General features: G+C 37.1%; 1 pseudogene; it reads right to left on the bottom strand.

Annotated features, from left to right (window-relative positions):
• Positions 1 to 6,721: 6,721 nt before the first annotated feature.
• Positions 6,722 to 14,060, bottom strand: LOC149261705 (DNA mismatch repair protein MSH7 pseudogene; annotated as a pseudogene).
• Between the last annotated feature and the right edge of the window lie 25 nt (positions 14,061 to 14,085).

The following is a 14,085-nucleotide window of genomic DNA, read 5'->3' as shown; positions in this document are numbered from 1 at the left end:
GGCAAAGATAAGTCGAGGTTGGCCCACACTCTAGGCTCTTCACAACCTCCTGGATCGCCAACTTAAGGAAAGGGCGCAAGAGAAATCGAGAGCAACAAGGTGGATTGCTAAGCTCTCTTCTTATCACAACCATGCCTCTTCCTCCCTCAAGCGACAGACCAGGGACCTAAAAATCGATTTTTCGCCAAATGTGCCATCCCCTTCCTCTCATGCACTTTCGCCATCAAATTCTCCTCCTGTGGGTTCGTCTTCACCCATACCACCTGGGCTCTAGTGGCTCGCCCCTCGCTCTCTTGTTCTCTACTTCCCCCTGCAGCAAATTCCCCTACTCTTCCCCCATCGCCCCAACCCCTATGGTTGCTACATTCTTGAAGAATTTCCCAGTGATTTTTTTAGAAAATTAAATATTACAGAGCAATGAAACACATAAACATATTGCAGAAATACAAGCACAGAAAACACATAAAACAAGAGAGACACAGATATACGTGGTTCACCCAATTTGGGCTACGTCCATGGAGAAACAACCAGTCCTTCCTTTTATATTATCCAACAAACTAAAGAGATACAACCTACAGTAGATCCGCTGTAATTCCCTCTTCGCTTTCACAAAATCTCCTCTCTCTTTCTCACTCAGAATACAGATCTACAATTCCCTCATATATAGAGAGGGGTTGCCTTCTAAGGCAAAAAACCCTAAATTAAACATAGCTTCTACCGTTTGATATCCGCCTAATGAACAGCCCAGATTGACTATGAAATTACAACATTTTACAAGGAAATTTTACATCTATTTTTAGCTTCGGGGGCGTTGCCCTCGATCCCCCGCCAAGGGGGGGCTCCAAATAATTGTCGTCGGCCCCCCCTGGACCCCCCCAACGGCGTACATTTCACAGGCAGCGTTTCTGCCACATTACGAACTAGGGTCCAATGTGGCGATACCTCTGAATAAAGAAGATAATCAGGCTCCACACCCAACAATCTCCCACTTGGAGACTGATTATAGCAACTCCACCGCTGCTTCATTTGCTAGACAATGACTCCACTTTGGACTTGGATGTTTCTCAGCTTCGTCATCATACTTGAAGACCAATTGAAACCTAGCAAAATCTCAGTTTCTCCCTGGTTACAACTTTTGTTAGCATATCTGTAGGATTTTGGCTAGTGTGTATCTTTTCTAGCTTCAACTGTCCATCTTCCAACACTGAAAGTATGAAATGGTACTTGAGTTGTATATGTTTAGTCTTGGAATGAGATACAGAGTTCTTTGCAAGATGTATGGCACTCTGGTTGTCACTATATAACCTATCCAACTCCTACTTCTTACCCAATTCATCTAGAAACCTTTCTAACCAAATCATTTCTTTACTAGCCTCTGTCGCAGCAACATACCCAGCTTTCGTTGTTGAGAGTGCAACAACACTTTGCAGTTTTGAAACCCAACTAGCAGTTGTTCTACCTACAGTAAACACATGCCCTGTTGTGCTCCTCCTGTTATCTCTATCACCAGCCATATCTGCATCAACATATCCCTGTAGAGCAATGTTTGAACCACCAAAGCATAATGCTTGATTTGTGGTACCTCTCAAATACCTGAGAATCCACTTCACTGCCATCCAATATTCTTTCCCTGGATTGTTCATGTACTTGCTTACAACTCCCACCGCATATGCAATATCAAGCCTTGTGCAGACCATTGCATACATTAAGCCTCCAACTACTGATGCATATGGAACTTTAGACATAGAAGCCATTTATTCCTTAGTCTTGGGACACACCTCCTTAGTTTGAAATGGCTAGCCAAAGGTATACTAACTGGTTTTGCATTTTGCATATTAAACCTTTTCAACACCTTTTCTATGTACTCACTCTGAGACAATGTTAATTTTCAATTCTTCCTGTCTCTAGTTATTCTCATACCAAGGATTTGTTTTGCAGCACCTAAATCCTTCATTTCAAATGAGTTCGCCAATTTTCTTTTGAGCACATTTATTTCCTGCATGTTAGAACCTGCAACAAGCATGTCATCCATGTACAATAACAATATAATATAGCTTCCATCATTTTTTCTTTTGAGATAAACACAATGATAAGAGTGACACCTAGTATAACCTTGTTCAAACACATACGTGTCAAATTTTAGATACCATTGCCTTGGAGCCTGTTTTAAGCCATACAAGCTCTTCTTCAACCTGCACACTAGTTTCTCCTTCCCTTTTACCTCATATCCTTGTGTCTGATGCATATATATCTCATCCTCCAAATCACCATGGAGAAAGAATGTCTTTACATCTAACTGCTCAAGATGCAAATCTTCAGCTACTACTAGACTTAAAATAGTTCTGATTGACATCATTTTAACAACAGGAGAAAATATCTCATCAAAGTCTATACCCTTTTTCTGTGCAAACCCCTTCACCACAAGTCTAGCTTTATACCTTTTTCTACCTCCATCTTCTTCCTTCAACCTGTAAACCCGTTTATTCTGTAATGTTGTTTTAATTGTGGGCAACCTGACTAAGTCCCAAGTCTGGTTTTGTGCTAAGGAGTCCATCTCTTCTTTCATGGCTTGCTCCCACTTCTTCCTAGTTTCTACCTGCACTGCTTCTTCATAACATTCTGGTTCACTAGAATCGGTCAAAAATACATAATATAATGAAGGAGAGTATCGTTCAAGGGGTGTACTTATCCTGGTAGATCTTCTAACACCACTTCTAGGTGTTTGAGGTGCTTGTTGTTGTTGTGGTTGTTGTTGTTGTTCTGGCTATTGATCATTATGATTTTCAGACACCTTCACTTTTTCTGTGATCTCATCAAGCATCGTGTATTCTTTGTTTTCTTTTTCATGTTTCTTTTCCTGCATCTGATCCTTATACAAAACCTTTTCATTGAATATGACATCTCTGCTTCTAATTAACAAAATATCCAATAAAGGTACATTTCTTTGATTTTTCCTCAAGCTCTGTTCTATTTTCTTTAGTAACGTGGACAAAGGCTTCACAAACAAAAGTCTTTAAAAATGAGCAGTTTACCTTTTTACCTGTCCATGCCTCCTCTAGAATACCACCATCCAAGGAACTTGAAGGCCCTATGTTTATTAGATAAACATCAGCATCTGCCCAAAATTGTAAAGGCAATCTTGCATGCAAATTATGCATCTTGCATGCTCCATGATTGTCCTATTCATCCTTTATGACACACCATTTTCTTGCGGTGTTCCTGGAACTATCTTCTCTCTGCGAACTCCATTCTCTGAACAATACCTATCAAACTCTTTGCTGCAATATTCACCTCGATTGTCTGATCTGAGACACTTCAACCTTTTTCCTGTTTCATTTTCAACCAAAGATTTCGATTTCTTGAAAATATCAAATACATCAGATTTATTTCGAATATAATAAATCCAGGTTTTTTTGGTTGCATCATCAATAAAAGTAACATAATAATGAGATCCACCAAGAGATGATACCTAAGCAAGTCCCCATACATATGTATGCACAAGCTCTAATTTTTCACTATTCTTTTCTTTCCCAACTCTGAGGAATCTGACTCTCTTCCATTTTCCATAAACACAATTCTCATAGAAGTTTAAATCAACATGCTTCAAACTTGGCAAAAACTTTCTTCAGTGAAGAATCTACATCCTCTTCTCGCTCATGTGCCGAAGCCTATGATGCCATAATGTCGTATCTTGTCCTGTAGAGGTTAAAACATTGACTGAATTAGAAATACCATTGCATAAATACAATGTACCAACCTTTTCTCCTTTTTCTATTACCAGGGCTCCTTTAGTGACCTTCTAGGTTTTATCTGTAAAAGTAGTCACACAGCCTTCACCTCCCAACTGCCCTATTGAAATCATATTTTTCTTCAGATCTGGAACATGCCTTACCTCCTTCAACAACCATTGATTTCCATTCTATTGTTTTATGAAAACTATACCCATTCCAATGATTTTAAAGGGTTTATCAACACCCAATCAAACCTATCCAAAATCTCCTTAAACATAATCATGAAAATGTTTCCTAGCAGGTGTGGCATGGAATGACCCCATGAATCTACCACCCAGGCATCAATAATATTTTCTAATGAAAGAATCAAAGCATCTTGCAACACATCACCTGTCACATTCGCTTCATGATTGTTTTCTTGCTACATGTCTCCTTATTTTCCCTTCCGAGATTTGTAGTCTTTCTTCAGGTGTCCTTTCTTCCTGCATTTGCAGCACACTATCCCTGATCTGGACTTGGATCTACCTTTCCTTGACTTATTGCGACATCCTAGGCTCTTTCCTCTTTCCATTTTTCTTCCCCTAGTCTTTGCAGTCAAAGCATTACTTGATGTCTCACCGGAGCTTTTCCGTCGCATTTCCTCACTAAGGATTGCGCCAACAACATCATCAAACTTTAAAGTACTAGATCCAGAGGCAGAGTTACTAATGGCCACAACTAAATTGTTCCAACTTTCTGGCAATGAACATAGAAATAACAAAGCCCTAGCTTCACCATCAAAAGTTACCCCTACAGAACTTAACTGACTGGTAATTATATTAAATTCATTTAAATGATTAGCAATAGACCCATCTTCTAACATCTTCATATTAAATAAACGCTTCATAAGAAATACCTTATTTGAGGCCGAGGGTTTTTCATATATTTTGGCCAATGCCGACATTAAGTCCTCTGTTGTCGTTTCCTTTGAAATATTAAAGGATATCGACGTCGCTAGGCACAACCGTATTGTTCGAAGTTCCTTTCTGTCAAGAATATCCCATTCTGTGCCTGTCATACTCATCAGCTTCTTTGCCTTTCCGCTCAATGGTAGGTACAAATATTTCTGATACAAATAATATTCCATATGCATCTTCCACAGCTGGTAGTTTTAGACATTAAATTTTTCAACCCTAAACCTACCATCTTCCGTCATTGCTCCCACTCGAACTTGGAACCCTTATCTCCTGCAAGTTTATCAACCAAACAGACCTTCGACTCTGATAATAGTTGTTAGAAAATTATATATTACAGAGAAATGGAACACATAAAATATAGTGCAGAAATACAAACACAGGAAACACATAAAACAAGAGAGACATATATATGTGGTTCACACAATTTGGGCTACATCCATGGAGAAATAGCTAGTCCTTCCTCTTATATATCCAGCAAACTGAAGAGATACAACCTACAACAGATCCGCTATAATTCCCTCTTTGCTTTCACACAATCTCCTCTCTCTTTCTCACTTAGAATACAGATCTACATAGCAGCAATACAATTCCCTCATATATAGCGAGGGGTTACCTTCTAAGGCAAAAAAACCTAAATTAAACATAACTTCTACCTTCAGATCTCCGCCTAATGAGCGAACCAGATTGACTACAAAATTACAAGATTTTACAAGGCAATTTTACATCTATTTTTAGCTTTGGGGGCGCTGCCCCTGATACCTCACCAAAGGGGGGCTCCAAATAATCGTTGTCGATCCCCCGCCCCCCCTAGGACTCCCCTAGTGGCATACATTTCACGGGCAACATTGCTGCCACATTATGAATGGGGATCCAATGTGGTGATACCTATGAATAAAGAAGATAATGAGGCTCCACACCCAACAAACTTGGGCAGAGCTTAGTCTCAAGGCAGCGCTTACGTGCAAGGATGCTCCAACATCGCCACAATGTAGCTCTACTGCAGCCCCTCCATAGGCACGTGTTATCTCCCCCGTCTCCATGGTGTGTTTCAGGCCGATCAATCTTGGTGATTTTGTTCGATTTGCAGACAATTGACATAGAGTTGTTAGACTCTCAGTTTTCAATTTTGATTTTTGTCAACTCTTCACCCAATTTTAACATGTCCAACAAAACTTGTCTTTGGTTCCCCCTCTAAATGCAAATATTTTTGGGTTTTTTCTTTGGTTTCCCTGCTCAGAAAGAAAGATTTGAAATGAGTGAAAGGCTCAATCCCCTTATGCTCCCAAGATTATAAACTATGTATTCGTTCGATGTTAATACAATATAAATATATTTACTTAAAAAAAACAACATCAATCTACATTTTTAAACTTTAATTTTATGATCATAATAATATTTACATAAAACTAAAGCATAACCATGAATTGTATCCTTTAAACTTTAATAACTTCAATCCTTTATAACTAAATCTACCCGACCTTTTTTATCAATTATAAATTATATATATTCTTACCAAAATTAAATATTGATAAATTTCAATGTAAACCCATACTTAACTTATATATGCCTATGGAAATTAATATTTCTAAATATCTTCTTAGGAAATTTAATTAAAATGTAATTAAACATAATTAGTTCAGCTAAACAAATATTAATAAATTAATTTTTAATGCATTAACAAATTGTTTTTTTAATGCATCTTACTTTCTTGTAAATCATGCAACCACCAATCATTAAAATATTAGCAAATTAATTTTTGATGGATATCTTCACCTTTTACTCTAATTATGCTGAAAGGCATTTTCTATATGGAGTTGGCTAGGCAAACACTGTTCACCCAGCCAATCCAAAGTCTTTATTGTCGTTGTTCAATCAAATTGAAATTTGACACATGGAGAAAGTTGAATGGACGTTTGGCTTCAGGTACTTGTTGGCTTCCTATAGTTCCTAAAATGTTTCCTGATGTCTCTGTACCATGGTTGCTCTCCCGACATATCTGTACCATGGCCTCTGTATGCCATCGCCGCTCCACCGTTACCGGCATCGCCACTCCACCGTCACCACTCCACCAACTGTTCTTAGAGTCATTGTTTTAAGATCACGATGCTGGCTGAAAGCCTCGTTTGCCTCATCAAATGCTACTTTGGCTACTGCTTTTGGCATCCCAACAAGAAAGGCCACTTTCATACCATAGCTTTCCGGAGAGGCATCGAACCTTAGCTTATACAAAAAGACAAGCCGCCTCTCAGTTCCAAAGAAATATGAACTAAGACAACTGTTGTCAGCCCTGACTACTTTCTTAGAAACAATATCAGTATTTGCCTCAAACGAGCATGCCATGTGCTTCAGACTAACACAGGGGTGGGAAGAAAATTCCTTGGTTAAAGGGTGATAATGTGTGGAAAAGAGCAACCTACAATCTTTATTTTCCACCATATGTCGAAAAACTGCATAAACAATAGCATATCCATCAAATGTGGATGTTCCTCGGCCAAGTTCATCTAGCACTACAATAGACTCATGTGTTTCATATCGCAGAACTGGAGCAACTTCCATGAATTAAACAAGAAATGTACTTTCCCCAGCCATTATATGGTCCCTACCCCCAAGACGAGTAAACATAATATCTACTGGTGACAAGACACATGGTTCACAAGGCACATGACATGCAAGCTGAGCCATTATGACTGTTAAATAGGCAGCACACAAAAGTGTTGAGTTGCCTCCCATCAGGCTTTAAAATTGACACCCGTATGCACGTTTTACCCTTTTTTAGCTGTCAAATACGGGTTATTTCAAAATAAACACGTAATTGTTGACTTGCTGATAATTTTTAAAGATGTCATAATGACAGGTGTGTAAAAAAATGACCACTTTTAAATTTTTACATACATATATATATTTTATATTTTATATATCAACAACTTATCTTTGTCCCATGTGGAATCTACATATAGATTTTGTTGGAACTGGTGGCTCTTCATTATCATAAAATCTCTTAATGTAGAGGAATTAGGGCAGGTTGAACTTCGTCACAGAGAAGACAAGGCAAGATGACTTCAATGATGTCCAGGTTGGTGGAACCTAGGAAGAATGAACTAGGGTAATGAAAGTGATGAATATACTCTATGTTTCTGGATCTTATGGTTGATTACGACTTGCAGACTATAGTCATTCAAAACACAAAATTTCTTAGAGACAAGTCAGGCCTCGCATTTACTATTAATTACTGTACAGGAATGGTTTAGATATTTCTTAAATCTCTGTTTTGTGTGCATGGATCTCCTCATAATTATAATTATAATGACCATTTTGTGTTGAATTTGTTTGGTTTTTGTATGAGGCAGGGTAGGGCAGGGCAGGGCATGGGTTGCTTTAGAGGCCCAAGGAGAGGGTTGAGTTAGATATTGAAGAAGCTAATTTGAAATACATAATTTCATTCTCGTTCCCATTCATATAATCTCCATTAAGATTTTTTCGACTAGCTTCAAGATCAAATCACCAACAGAGGCATTGGGACTTCCTTGGATTCGAACCTTGGAAAAACCAAGAAGCCACATGGTTTCCTGCACTACTCAGCTCGGCTCCCCCGTGGGAATGGATTCGGGGTCCCAGAGGCTGGATTTTGGGCTCTCCCTCCCTATCGAAGCTGGTTGCTCAGTCATATTTAGTCGATCTGAATTCATTACACTAAAAAAAGGAACTTTGCTCTACATTCTAGATAGTAGGCTCGGTTTGTCCATTTCATTTACTATATTTGTGCATTCCTCATCGACTAACACCCTTCAAAGTAACGTGGAATTGAGTGGATAAGTGAGTAAGCACCTACGGAAACAACGATATAGAGGAAATAGCAAGCCAACTAAAAAAGAGCGGATGTAGAGTTAGAAAATGGAATGATGGCCATTTCAAAAAATGAAGCCTGGTTCGTGGACACCGTACACTTAGGAGGTGAGGCCATTGCCGCTGAAATGCATGAAATTTACCTGTTCAAGTTCTCCTCTCGTTTTTTCTCACAATTTTTTATGTATTTCCCACATGATTGCAGAGTATTTCTTGAAAAAATATTTTCCCACACAACATTTCAATGTATTTGTCTGAAAAAATCCCAACATGAATTAATATTTGAAAGAGAAGTCTAACCGTTTTACAACTTGAACTTTCTTTGACCGTCATTATCAAAGGAATTCTACTACATAATATTTTTATCAAATTACAATTTTTCATTTTGTTATATGATTTTTTGAATTAATAGTAGAAAGAAAGTTTAACTTTATACATTTGGAAGTTTATATAATTTCATTATGTTATGCTTGGATGTTTAATCTTTGATGGAGGAGTGTAATTATTTGCTTGAGAAAAATGTTCTTTTTTTTTTTGTTGGAAAATTATGCTATAGATGCCATAATATTTGGTGTTTTTTTATAGGCTTTTCTCACAGATACAAACCATATATATACTAGCATATTTGCATGCCCCAAAAACACCCATAAGTGATGGAATAACTTGTACCAAATATGAAAAATAAGAAAATTGGAGCTTAATATCTGAATGTGGTATCCCTAGATTGTAGGTGAACTCATTGTTTGCAAAAGTTGTTACAATTTGCAGGTCATTAATAATTATAAATTTTCACTTTTGGACTTAGTGCAGCAAACAAACACTATGGACATGCTAGATGACACTATTGAATATTTTAAGATCTTTTAGAGGAATGTCCAGGTATGTAGTTTGTTTTTTTTTTTTTTTTAATACATTTACAGATCCTTATGGCCCTAACATGTATTTATATTGACAATTACTTTGTTTGTTGAAAATCTCCAAAATTTAGTTTTTGTACATGATTATATTGAATTTACTTTTTTAAACATTTACATACTTCAAGCACATTATGTTTTTTTGTTTGAAACTTATTTCACAAATATTATTCTTTAATTAGATTGGCATTGAAGTGACTTGAATGGAAAACATGGTATGTCTGTTTCAATTTTTGTTAAGATGAATTTAATTGTCTAATTTAGTTGCCTACATTCACTGTTTTAATGTGAGAGCAATTATGAATATGATTCGCAGAATTTAAAAAAAAACTTGTAAAAGTAATTATTAAAATTCATATAAAGGGAAATTTAAAAATAAAGCCGTCATTAAATTTTTTTCTAATAGGTAGGGTGACTCGTCAAATTTAACCCCTACCTCCCATATTTGGTCCCGTTAAAAGAATTTCCTGCGGGCAATCATGCTCTCCATCATTCCCAAGGTCAACATCATTAGGAACAACCACACCTCCCTGGCCTCTATTATGAAACCAGCGCACAAAAAGATAGAAAAGAAAGATCAACGCCTTAGAATTCAGCCTCTTCGAGGGGGAAACCTCCTTTACATTACACAAATGAACAATTCTTGGATGATACAAATGCCAAGACCTTCTTTCTTTATATATGAGTCTAAGGGGTCATAATATAATCATAGCTGACATAACAATAATAATGTAAGGGCACAATAATAACAATAGTGGGCTTCTATGGGGCACAAATAACAATATGGGGACTACATGGGCACAACAATATAATAATGGGGTTGTACTAATAACAATAAGGGGTTACACTAGTAGTATAAGTACCTAACATGCCCCTCTCCTTCAAAAAGTGTTGTCCTCAATGCTTTAGTAGTTCTTGATGCTTCTGTATAAATTCTTGTCCTCCCTTGTGGAATCTTCAGTGAGTAAGTTCTTCCACTTGATGAAATACTATGAAATTGATCTATTTCGTAGCTTTCAATTTCTCGGTTTTTTGACTGCTTCAGGTTCCAATATGATTTTTCCTTCCTTGTCAAGTTCTCACAATACTGTTTGAACTGGGATCTTCTACAACTTTTAAATGAGTTCCCACTCCTTTGGGCATATTTGTAAGGCCTAATGTTTGGAGGAACACTTCCTGGAATCATATGAATAGCATGATCATGATCATGAATAGGTGGGAGGCCTTTGGGAGTCTCAAATACCTTGGAATGATGGTCCAAAACGTTTTGGAGATCTGGAGAAATACATGATTTTGATGTGGGATCCTCTAGTGAACATAATTGTGAAAGTACGCCCCATTGTTCTTTATTTAGAAGCTTTGTCATGCTGTTAGAGTTGATTATCTTTCCAAGTTTCCCTTTGATACCCCTCAATTCAACTTCCATCCCAAAAAAAATTCAAGAAAAGTTCTTGAAAATTAAAAGTCATCGTACCCAAAGATTGTAGCCATTGGACTCCTAGTAAAATATCAACACCACCCATTGGAATGGAAAGCATTGGGCTATTCAATACATATTCTCCCATGGATAGCTTGATATTATGGCACTTTCTAGAGCAATTTATGGTTCCTCCACTTGCAACCATCACTTAACACTTTGGTGCTGCATATAGGAAGCAATTCAATTCCTTGGCTATCTTACAATGAATAAAATTATGGGTACTGCTCGAATCAATCAACAATATTACCTCTTTCTTCTTGATATGTCTTTGTATCTTGATATTTTCAGGAGTGGTAATTTTTTCCAATGCATTACAAGATATGGTCGGATTCATTTCTTGATGCTCGATGTGATCTTTCACTTCTTGAACATTTTTTCCTTCTATATTGATAGTTTGAAGAGTGATAATTCCGTCCAATGCATTACAAGATATGGTCGTATTCATTTCTTTTTTTTCAATGTGATCTTTCACTTCTTGAACCTTTTTCTTCTTGATATGTTCTTCTATCTTGAGAGTTTGAGGAGTGGTAATTCTTTCCAATGCTTTACAAGATATGGTCGGATTCATTTCTTCTTTCTTGGGGGTGTGTTCCTGGTGTATATCCTCTTCTTTTGATGTTTCTTGATCCTTTTCTTCCTCCTCTTCATAATCTATGTAAAATAATTTCTTCTCAACACACTTATGACCTTTAGTGTATTTTCTATCACAATTGTAAGAAAGCCCTTTTTCTCTTTTTTCTTCCAATTATTATGGTGTAAACCTTGTAAGTTGTGGAAGGCTAGGAGAAAAAACACTTCCATAATTATAGTCGTGAGCGGTGGGATTCCTTGTTTCCAAAATTTCACTTTCAAGTTTTCTTGCCAACCTTAATGCCTTCTCCAATGAATCAAGTTCCCAAAGACGAACCTCGTGTTGAATGTTATCCTTTAAAGTCCCTATGAAGACATCAACCAATTTCTTCTCTAGAATATCATTTACCCTTATATTCAATTTTTGGAAGTGCTCAATGTGCCCCGCCATTGAACCCTTTTGTTTGAGATTTATCAATTGGCTAAAGAAGGTGTTTCTCTTTGCATCCTCATAATGTGCTATCATTTCCTCTGTGAAAATTGACCACGTAACAAGTGGTTTACGAGAACAAAGCCCTTTATATCATAAAAATTGATTCGGTTCTAAATAATTAGATGCAATACATACCTTTTGTAACAGTGGTACACCATGCAGATCAAAATATTTCTCCATCTGTAGTATCCAATTTACCGGATCCTTGCCATCAAACTTCTTCATCTCACTTTTTCTTGATTTTAGGAGATCGATCTTGAAACAATTGTAACTCTATACTTTCAGATCTTTAAGTTTTGAAATTTTGGTCTGTAATAGCCCTCTGAGTCCTCTTTCTAACTCCGCAAGTCTGATCGCAATTGGAATCATGTAGAAAGATTTATTCCCAATCTCCCCTGATGACCTAATTATAGACTATTTCAGTAGAGTGAACTTGTACAGTGTGCCACATGTCACTGTTTTAACCATAGGTTCTGAAAATTATACCCAAACAAAATACAGGGCATCCTCTTTCTGTAACTTCTTATGAAATTTCAATCTGATGCTCAGAGAGAAAGTTACGATTTTCCCAAGGTCACTTGTTTAGGATGTAATTCGGGAATCTTCTCAAATGGGTTTTTTTGTTGAGGTTCTGAAACTTCATAGAGAAAACGTTTTAGCGACAATTTCACGATGAACTGTTTTAGATGAAATTGTGGAGCTTGCAAAAATCCTAACTTCCTCAGATCATATATCCTAACATATAGCGAGACAAGATCTGAAATTCGAACCCGAGGTTCAGCAAGATTTATTCTCAAATGGGTTGTTTTTTTAGCTTCTGAAACGTCGCAGAAAAAATGTTATAGTAAAAATTCCATGATAACCTGTTTGGAGCATTGAAACCCTAGAATCCAAAGCTCCGATACCAAATGTTATGAAACCAACTCACAAAAAGATAGAAAATATAGATTCATGCCTTAGAATTTAGCCTCTTCGAGGGGGCAACCTCCTTTACATTACACAAATGAACAATTCTTGCATGATACAAATGACAAGACCTCCTTTCTATATAAGGGAGTCTAAGGGGTCATAATATAATCATAGCCGACATAACAATAATAATGTAAGGGCACAATAATAACAATAGTAGGCTTCTATGGGGCACAATAATAACAATATGGGGACTACATGGGCACAACTATATAATAAGGGGGTTGTACTAATAACAATAAGGGGTTACACTAGTAGTATAGGGACCTAACAACCTCCTAAAGCATAAGGATGCCATAAACCTTTGATGCTGAGAATAGAACCTTGTTTTTTGCCTCCCAAGATATTATTCTCCACCTTAGGGGTAACAATGAATGGTCGACATGTAGACCCATTTGATGAGTTTGTCATTATAGCAAAGATTAGTAGCACATCAATACAACTTATGGCATCAACAAATTGCAACCAATATGCCGCATTCTGACAAAATAGGATCATGATTGAATTCAATGTTTCAACCTCATCTAGACAGAGGTCATCGTCCTACTTATGAGATTTCATATCAAATGAAAAATGGTCTTTGATCATCAAATCCATCTGCTTGAATATTTTATCAACCTCACTTGTATTTTTCAAAGATAATGATTCCTGCAATAAACGTGACTTCAGAGGTCCTTCTTAGTCTCCAATGTGAATGGACTTCAACAAATCAATCCCATCTTGTAGTCCCTTGATAGTAGTGCAGAATGTTGTAACCCTCTATTTAAACCTTTTCTTCCCCACTAAGGGTACAATATGAACAGACAATGAGCCCTAAGATCCCTTAACACATGCAACAAACCGCTCAAGGTCTGGTAGCTTTCACAACCTTTCTAATATAGGGCTAGCAATTTCCAGTCGAGCCATGAGCTCCTGCATAACATCAAGTCTATAATTAATTTCCCTTACACTTCTCAAAGGGTGGCAAATCCAATGCCTCAAAAGGCGTTTTCCAAATGGAGTTGTGCAATTATCAAGATATTTGAAAATGGTCCCTTCTTGGCCTCCATCTGCATTATTATTAAAAATCTCAAGGTTTGAAAGAGTTTTCCCATAAAGCCAGAGCGAACCCAAATATTAAGCCAAGCAT

This window comes from Pinus tabuliformis, chromosome 6, assembly GCF_031772625.1.
Source record: "Pinus tabuliformis cultivar Carrire ecotype Pingquan chromosome 6, CPIR1, whole genome shotgun sequence".
Lineage (NCBI taxonomy): Eukaryota > Viridiplantae > Streptophyta > Pinopsida > Pinales > Pinaceae > Pinus > Pinus tabuliformis.
The sequence above is the reverse complement of the archived record's forward strand: the minus strand, read 5'-3'. Positions and strand labels throughout refer to the sequence as shown.